Here is an 8,406-nt window from a genome sequence, read left to right as displayed (position 1 = left end):
GAACATGCAAATTAGCACATAAAATGCAAATAACTTGCTCCTACGGCTACACCCAGCTGCAGGGAAAACTGGGAAATGTAGTCTTAACTTTGGCAATGTGCCTAACTAAAAATTCTATTGCTGTAGAAGAAAAGCAGGGGGTTATAGGCATGGGAGGGGGACTGGACGTTAAATATGCCTTGGCATGGAGGGTCAGAAGATGAGAGAGGTGCCTGGTCAGGCTGGCAGGAGTTGAATCTTGGAGTGCCATTCATTCATTCATTCATTCATTCATTCAATGAACGTTTTTTGAGCATCTTATATGCCAATCAGGAGCTGGGCATAAAGCAGTGAACAGGCAAAATCCCCTGCCTGCAGAGAGCTTACATTCCGATGGTGGAGACAGACAATAAACAGGGTAAATAAAATTATGGTAAGTAATATGGTGATAAGTTCCAAGCAGATAAAAGAAGCAGCGGAAGAGGTTAAGAGGTACTCTGTGTGTGTGTGTGTGTGTGTGTGTGTGTGTGTGTGTAGGTGTCCACTCTTAAATAAGGTGTTTAGAAATAGCCTGAAAAGGAGACATGTGTACGAAGACATGAAGGAGGTGAAAAGTGAGCCATGAATATGTCAGAGAAGAGAATCCTTCTTTGCGGAAGGAACCTCAAGTGCAGAGTCCATGGCAAGAGTGTGCCTGGTGGGCTGGAGGAATACTAGTGTGACAGTGGGGAGGAGAGGAGGAGGGGAGGAGGTCTGAGTGGTCAAGGGTGGGGACTGATCGTGTAAGACCTTGAAGCTACTAAGACTAACTTTTACTCTGAATGAAATGGGGAGCCACTGGGGAGTTTCAAGCAGAGGAGGGATGTGGTCTGACTTTCATTTTAACAGGATCACACTGACTGCTGGGGGAAGATTACATTAAAAGCAGAGGGTATGGGTAGAAGTGAAGAGGAAGGTCAGTGGCTGCAGGCAGAACCCTTGCAGACCAGGCCTCCCATTTTTGCAAATGGCTCATTGAGATAGCCCTTGATTAGTTGTCCAGCTGAATTGGTTAGACACAGACCTTTGTCCTTGATAAACCCTGTCCCTGGCACAGGTTGACACTGGATGCCCCAGATGTGTGTGCTCAGGTGAGTATAGCAGCCCTTCCAGGGCTGCTGGACAGGAGAAGGCACCACAGACCTGCAGATATGAACCTGCTCCACCTCTACTTACATGGGTCAGGCTCTTAAAGACCTGAAGACACTGGTGGCCGAAGGAGACCCCAGGGTTCCCTTTAGAAGGCAGCACTTCTGTAGACAGAAAGCCAGGTGAGCACCCCATGGCAAGTGGCCTGGAATTTAGGGGTGAGGGTTTACACTTCCTTCCCAAGGTCACAGCTCAGTGATGGTTTGAAAGCCCAAGACAGATATGATCCCATCTCTACAATGAGTCTGGCAATCTATGATGCCACAGCAAGTGGAAGAGCCAAAGAAGGGAAGTGTTATAACCACCTGCAGATGGTGGGGGCAGCAGAAGGCTCAGGGTGGGGTTCCAGAACGGGAGACATTTGGAGACCAGGAGAGAGTTCAGTCAGAGGGGCCAGAGACAGAAGGAAAACCCAGACTGAGCTCATTGGGAGCCCCCAGTACTCCTCCACCTCGCCAGGGGCAAGCTTTGTGAGAAGCAAAGAGATTCCTTTCACAAGGGTGAAAGTTGAGAGCCAGGAGTTGAGGTGTGATGGAATGCAGACAGGGAGGGGTTGACAGCAGCCACAGGGCAGGAGTAATCTCACCGGCATGTCCTTGGCCCAGCGCCTGTAAGGGGCAAGCTCCTAGCCAAGTGTCAGTGCTTCACTTTGCCTCATCTCCAAGCTGCCAACCTTGAAGGGAATCTGCTCTAAAACATGTGGGCCCCGCTGAGGAGGCCTGAAGGCATATCAGCTTTCACGGGCACTCCACTCCACAGCGTGGGAGGTCCTGTCCCACGTGCCACTTCACCTACACTGTGGTTCTCAGACTTCACCCCCGGTCATTCTGGGTCATTCTGTTGCAGGTGGTCCCATTTTTCTGGTAGGGAGACTGAGGCCTGAGGGAGCTAAAGAACCAAGTCCAAGGTCACAGGTTATAAGAAGTAGCCTCAGGGCTTGTTGACAACAGAATCTAGGGAGGTGTCAGTGAGAGAATGGGATGAAGCAGCACCCCCCTCCACCCGGCTTTATCTGCCCAGACACCCCTGCCTTCCAGCCCCAGCCCCATCCTGGACAGTTTCCTTTCAAATTGGCCAAGTGCTAGTTCTCCAGGTTCCTGGCTTCACCAAAACCTTCCTGTTGGTGAAGTATCCCAGAGACCTTGATTCCTGGGAAGGAAGGACATAGGCCAGTGTGTGGACCTTAAGGTCAGGCGGGCAGGGCCACGGTAGAACTTTTGAGGGTCCTTCTTCCATAAAATAGATTTTAAAAATTATACTTTACAACTGCATTGATATAAAGGTGAGCATATTAATATTACACATTAAAACATTTTCTTTGGCCTAAAAGTTCATCTATTTCTTTTGGCATTAAAACATTTTTGTGGGCCTCTGGGGTGGCAGAAAAATGGCCCCCCAAAGATGTCTATATCCTCCTGGTCCCTGTGTGGCAAAAAGGAATCAGGATTGCAAATGGAATTAAGATTGCTCATCACTTGACTTTAAAATAGGAGATTATCCCACATTATTTGGGTGGCCCATGTCTTTACTTTCCTGGCTTTGACGATGGAAAGGACCACAAGCAAGGAGTGGAGCAGTCTTTAGAAGCTGGAAAAGGTGAGGAAACAGGTTCCCGCTAGAGCCCTCAGAAAGGAACGCACCTGCTGACAGCTTGAACTCAGCCCACTGAGACCTTGTGGGCTTCTGACCTCCAGAACTGTTAATAAATCTGTGTAAGTCTGTGGTAATTGTCACAGCAGGGATCGGAAACATAGAGTCCCTAAAAGTATGGTGGCCCGGGCCTCCTCTCCCGATGGATGGCGGGCCCTCGGCGGTCTGAGGGTGCATCCCTGCCCGACCACTTAACGGCTGTTCACTGCCCAAGGTGCTTAATTCCCGGCGCCGGGCGACGGGGGCTGCTTTCCCGCAGCTCCCCACCCGTTCCCGGCTGGGGCCTGGAGACGGGAAGCGAGTCGCCAGGGAGCAGCCAGGTCCCAGGGGGGCCGCTCTTCACCTGAAATGAAAGGGCCGCAGTCACGAGCCTGGAGGCCGCCAGGGGGCAGCAGAGGACGGGCCCCACCCGCCCGGGCCCGACTGCGCCTGCGCGACGCCAGCGGCGGCAGGGGACGGGAAGTGGGCGGGGCCGGTTGGAGTGGCTCGCAGGGCGCGGAGAGGCTGAGTGGCAGGTGAGGCCCGCGTTGACCTGGGGGTGAGGGAACCCGGGGCGCGGGAGTGCGCGGCTGACGGCGCTGGGGTGAGGCTCAGGTGCGGGCCCTAGTTGTGCAGGGGTGAAATGGGGCGCTGAGGCCGAGAAGCGGCGGCGTGGGGGGCCGAGGCAGGGAGGCCGAGATGGAGAGGCTCAGAGGGTTAGGGGGCCGAGTAGGGGGCTGAAGAGCGGGAGGAGCTGCTGAGGAACCTGAGGGGGGGGAATTGGGAGAGCTGGGGAGCCAAGGGTGCAGACCTTGGGGCCGTTGGCCTGGCGGGGGTGTGGCCGAGCCAAGGCCATGTGGGGACTGAGGGCCGAAACAGAATGGGGTGCTGAGGGGTGAACCGCCCCCATTTGCGCGGAGTGTGGCTCTCCCCCCACACACACTCGGGAGCATTTGGGCCGGGCCCACTGCCCAGACCCCTACCCCACCAGCCCCTGCACCTCTGCAGGGTTGCATCTCTGCCCCAGTGCCCCCACCTCATGGCCTGCTGTCACTCTTGGCCCTCCTAGTGTAGTTAAGGTGTTTTACGTAAAGCCAGTGCTTGGGCTGCAGCAGCTTTAGGGGGACATGTGTGAGATAGAACCTTGGACATGGAGAACATGAGCTTCACCACTGCAGTTGTGTGACCTCAGGCGGGCCCCTTAACCTCACTGTGCAATAGAAATGGCACCTGATTGTAGGGATTTTAATGCAGGGCCTGACCTAGTGGGGCCTGGTGGATGGTGATGGACTCCTTCCACCCAGCCAGACACATGTCCCGAGTGACACATGTCCTCGTGGCACTCCCTGGGGCATATTCTTTGGGTGGAGCTGTGCTCCCACTTTGGGAGAGAGACTGTGAGGGCCAGCACTCTGAGGTCATCTCCAGCTCATTTCTGGCCTTTATGCTAATATCCAGCCTGTTGTCAGATTTCACTCTTTTCCTTCTGCAACTGAGGTGGAACTGATAAAGGCATCTGAAGATCCTGTTTGAGTCTGGCTTTGCCTTAGTGACCTTAGGTGGGTTGCTCACTGTCCCTGAGCCTATTTCTTCATCTGCCACGTGACCTAACAGCATGTACTTTCTGCATAGTTGTAAGAGGTAAACAAACAAACAAACAAAAGCCACTTTGAAAACTATAAACCACACAGGTTCATTTGTAGAATTCCTTTGAGATATTGCCTGATGCCAATTCTGTCTTTAAAATCTTCCTCAGCTACCCACCATATTCTACAGTGTTTTAGCTTCCACTTCGAAGGTTCCAGACCTCAGGCTGCACAACTCAGCCCGCACCACCCACTGGTGGAGGAAGGAAGGCAGCACCTTCCCTCTGCCATCACACTTGCCAGCTGCCATGCACAGAAGCATGTTAACACCAGAAAGGACAGAGGTGGGCTCCTTGACCTCAGGAAGCTTACAGTTCTAGTGAGAAAGTCAAGCCTGTAAAAAGTGGTGGCTGCACAACAGCGCTTAATGCCAAAAAACTGTACCCTTAAAAATGGGTAGAATGATAAATTGTATGTTATATATATATGAAAAGATCTGGAAGCGTATACAAACTCTTCCCAGTAGTTATTCAGAGGTAAAGAAGTAAGATTCTCCATCTGTAGAAGAATTTTTAACACTGAATACAATGCTTTTGTAACAGCGATGCAGTTTCCTTTTCTAAGTACGGATTGCTATTTTTCCCCCACGGGGCTTCTGAAGTCAAGCAGGACTCAAGTGTTTTGTCCAGACCTAGGAAAATGCAGTTGTACAAATAAGCTGTAGTTGAACTTATGAGTCAAAACTAGTACACTAGAGGAAAAGCAGTATTTTAAATGGGGGAAAAATGAACTTTTTACAAGTCAGGTGTCAGCAAAAGTGTTCTAGAGCCACAGAAGACAGAGGGCTGGACTCCAAAGGTGGTGTGATTTCAGCAGAGCTTGGACTAGAGAGGCCTCAGGGCAAAATGGAATGCCACCCACCAGGAAGGCACAGGATCACGGAGGTGAGGGGCTGTGCCAGGGGCAAGGGGCACAGAAATGGAAAAGGGCCGTGAGAGAGGCTGAATTGGAGCTGGTGACGGATGCAGGATGGGCAGGGTTTCCGTTGCATTTAGGAGCCAGTCATGAACCCCATCGAGGGACACTGGGCAAGTTACTTGGCCCTTATACTGCAGCCCCCACCTGTATAAAGTGGGGATAACAGATTGTTGGGAGGTGAAAAGAGGTGATCCAGGAAGAGTACTCAAAGCAGTGATGGCATCTGTGGGCTCCTGGCAGCTGTTAGCTGGCAGCACTGTCATTCCGGCCACTCTGGCTGCCTGCTGATGAATAGTGCAGAGGGGCGTCATTCCAGGAGCCAGGTTTAGCCAGACTGGTTGAGACAGGTGGCATTGGGTTCTGGAGGCCCGGTATCCCTCCCAGACTCACCCCAGGTCTTTGGTGACTTGCACAAAGTCATGCACATGTCCCTCCTGAGCCCCTTACCAGCATCCCCAGTTGGGACATCCCTGCACCAGGCTCAGCACCACCTCATCCTGCACTGCTTGGTCTTGTTGCCTGCCGGCCACTGCATGGTTCCTGAAACTGTCTCCTCAGTTGTTTCTTTGAGAGCTCAGGGCCACAGCACTATCCCCCATACCTCCTGGCATTCCCAGGGCCACCTCTGGGTCCCCCTTTGGGTTAGGAATTCTGCAACACCCCCCCCCCCCCCCCCCGTCTTCTTGCCTTTATCTCTAGGCCCTGGGCTTCCAAGGGCAGGGATTGTTTTGCTCACATCCACATGATTCCATCACAGAGTTGGGAGTTTGTTGCAAAAAGGAAGGGCAGGGAAGGAAATTGCTTGTATGTCATAAACCAGCTGGGCCCCAGAGAACGGAAACCATGTCCTGGTTCCTCTCTGTGCACCTCGAGTCCTCTAGGTGAGGCAGAAACAAGCCTGGTTGGTCCTCAGCAGACAGGGTGGCTCTGGGTCACCCACCTGTGTAGCGAAGGAGCGTGGGCTAGTGCAGGCCTTGAGAGTAAGCCAGCCTGCACCCCAGACTACAGGCCAACCCTGCGCATGAGCACTGTCATACCTGTGCTACCTCGCTCCCTGGGCCCCCTTTGGCATACATGTCCCACTCAGGCTGCTGTCCAGGCCCATACCAGACCCTGGACTTGAGGCAGTGGACACAGGGCACATGACCTCAACCCCCTGTGTGGTGAGCAGGGCCGTGGCAGAGACCAGGTCTGCGGTGCTGCAGTGCTGAGAGGAGGGGCCCCCAAACCCCAGGGAAACTGGCCCTCTTGTGGGGGAGGGTTCCCAGGCATAAAAAACAGTATCCCAAGGCTAGGAGGCTCCTATATTACAAAATGTCCAGCAGTGGCACTACCAGCAAGTGAGGTCGAAGGTGAAGGGCTTGAACTCTCTGCTTTATACTGTGAGTCAGGGTTCTCTAACTGGGGCCCTACCGTGCATTCTGGGGAGGTCAGTGAGGACACTTTTACTTTGGATCCTGAGTTTTCAATGCCTGTGGAGTATTTGTTTCTGGGCTCAGCATTTCCCAACCCAAGCTGGGACACTGTGTTGCTTGGGGCAGCTTCACATTACTCACATTTCTCTCTTCTAAGCAACAGGAGGCCAGAACGTTTGAATGCAGAGGAGGGGGAAGCAGAGGAGGCCTCTTTCTCTGGCCAAGGATGTCCAAGCCTGCTGGGAAATTCTTGCTGTCATCTTGTTGTTTTCATTGGCTTGATTCTTGTATCTGTTGGCACTGGTATGGCCCGGACAGCCTCCTCCAAAGCTGACCCTCACCACCCCACGGAGCTCCCAGCCTTTCCTCATCTCCCCATTTCACAGTCTTACCCTGGTGGTCATAATGCAGTGGTCTCCCTTCTTTATTTTACATCTTGAGCTTTTAACCTGTTTGCCTTTGTAAACTGGGGCTGCATTGTTTTCACTTCTACTGGTAAGCAAAGAGAAGGGCAACAGTGAACTTAAGTCTGTCCCCATGTCCCATCACATGTGGCCCCATTCCTATATTATTTCTGTGTGTTTACATCTAAAAATTAACTTTTGCCCTGGCTGGTGTAGCTGAGTTGGTTGGAGTGTCGTCCTGTGCACTGAAAGGTAGCAGGTTTGATTCCCAGTCAGGTGTGGATTCAATCCTGGGTTGGGGCACATGCAGGAGGCAACGATTCGATGTCTCTCTCTTCCTCTCACTCTAAAAATCAAATTTTTAAAAAAGAAAGAGAGACTTTATTTTTCTGGGGGATAAATTTGTGCAATTTATTCCCAAAGAAAAGTTTCCCAGCCTGGATGCTATGGAGAGGAAGAAAGGAAGGGGAAGAGTGAGGAGCCTGTCAGGAGCAGGTGGCACTGGGAGATGACTACCCAGATGTGTATATTAGTAAGGAGGGCTGCAGAGTCTAACCCGGAGGGGCAATGAGTGGAAGACCTATGGGACTCTTTGGATTTGGAGGGCTGTGAGTAGGAGGCGGGAGTCTAGCGGACCCTTGGGGCCATGGGTTTGTTTGACCGATAGGACCTTTGCTAGCATATAAACTGAGACAAGCAGGCTGGGAAGAAAGGGGCCAGGTTTGAGGTGGAGTAGGTGGTTCTTAGCTGGGGGAGAGGAGGTGGAGTCCCACCTTGGGGTGGAGGATGGGGATGAGTGACACCATCATCCAGATGTGAGAGAAGTGGGGTGGAGGAAGGGAGGGATGATGAGCTTGGGCTCCAGAATCCCTCTATGACCCCATCATTCATTCTCAGGCAAAGGACTACCCCTCCCCAAGCCTCAGTGTTCCCATCTGTAAAATGGGAGTTTATCCTGGCTCCCAGGAGTGTTGCAGGTAATGTACAGGGACTCATAACTAGTAAGCCCTCTGCCTTCCTATGGTTGCTGTGAGGAAGAGCCCTTGAGGCTGGAGCTATGCCTGGGATGGTGAGGTCAGTGGCCTGTGCCGTCTACAGTGCCTGTCTTCCAGCCGGACCTTAGGAGGCCTGGACTCCTGCTGTTGGAGAGTACTTATAAGGCTTGACTACATCCCAAACTCCCAGTTGTCCTGGATTAACCCTCTGCCTCCCTCCTGCCCACACCCT

Source organism: Miniopterus natalensis, chromosome 20 (assembly GCF_054644295.1).
Source record: "Miniopterus natalensis isolate mMinNat1 chromosome 20, mMinNat1.hap1, whole genome shotgun sequence".
In the NCBI taxonomy this organism is placed as follows: domain Eukaryota; kingdom Metazoa; phylum Chordata; class Mammalia; order Chiroptera; family Miniopteridae; genus Miniopterus; species Miniopterus natalensis.
This window is presented reverse-complemented; position numbering follows the sequence as displayed.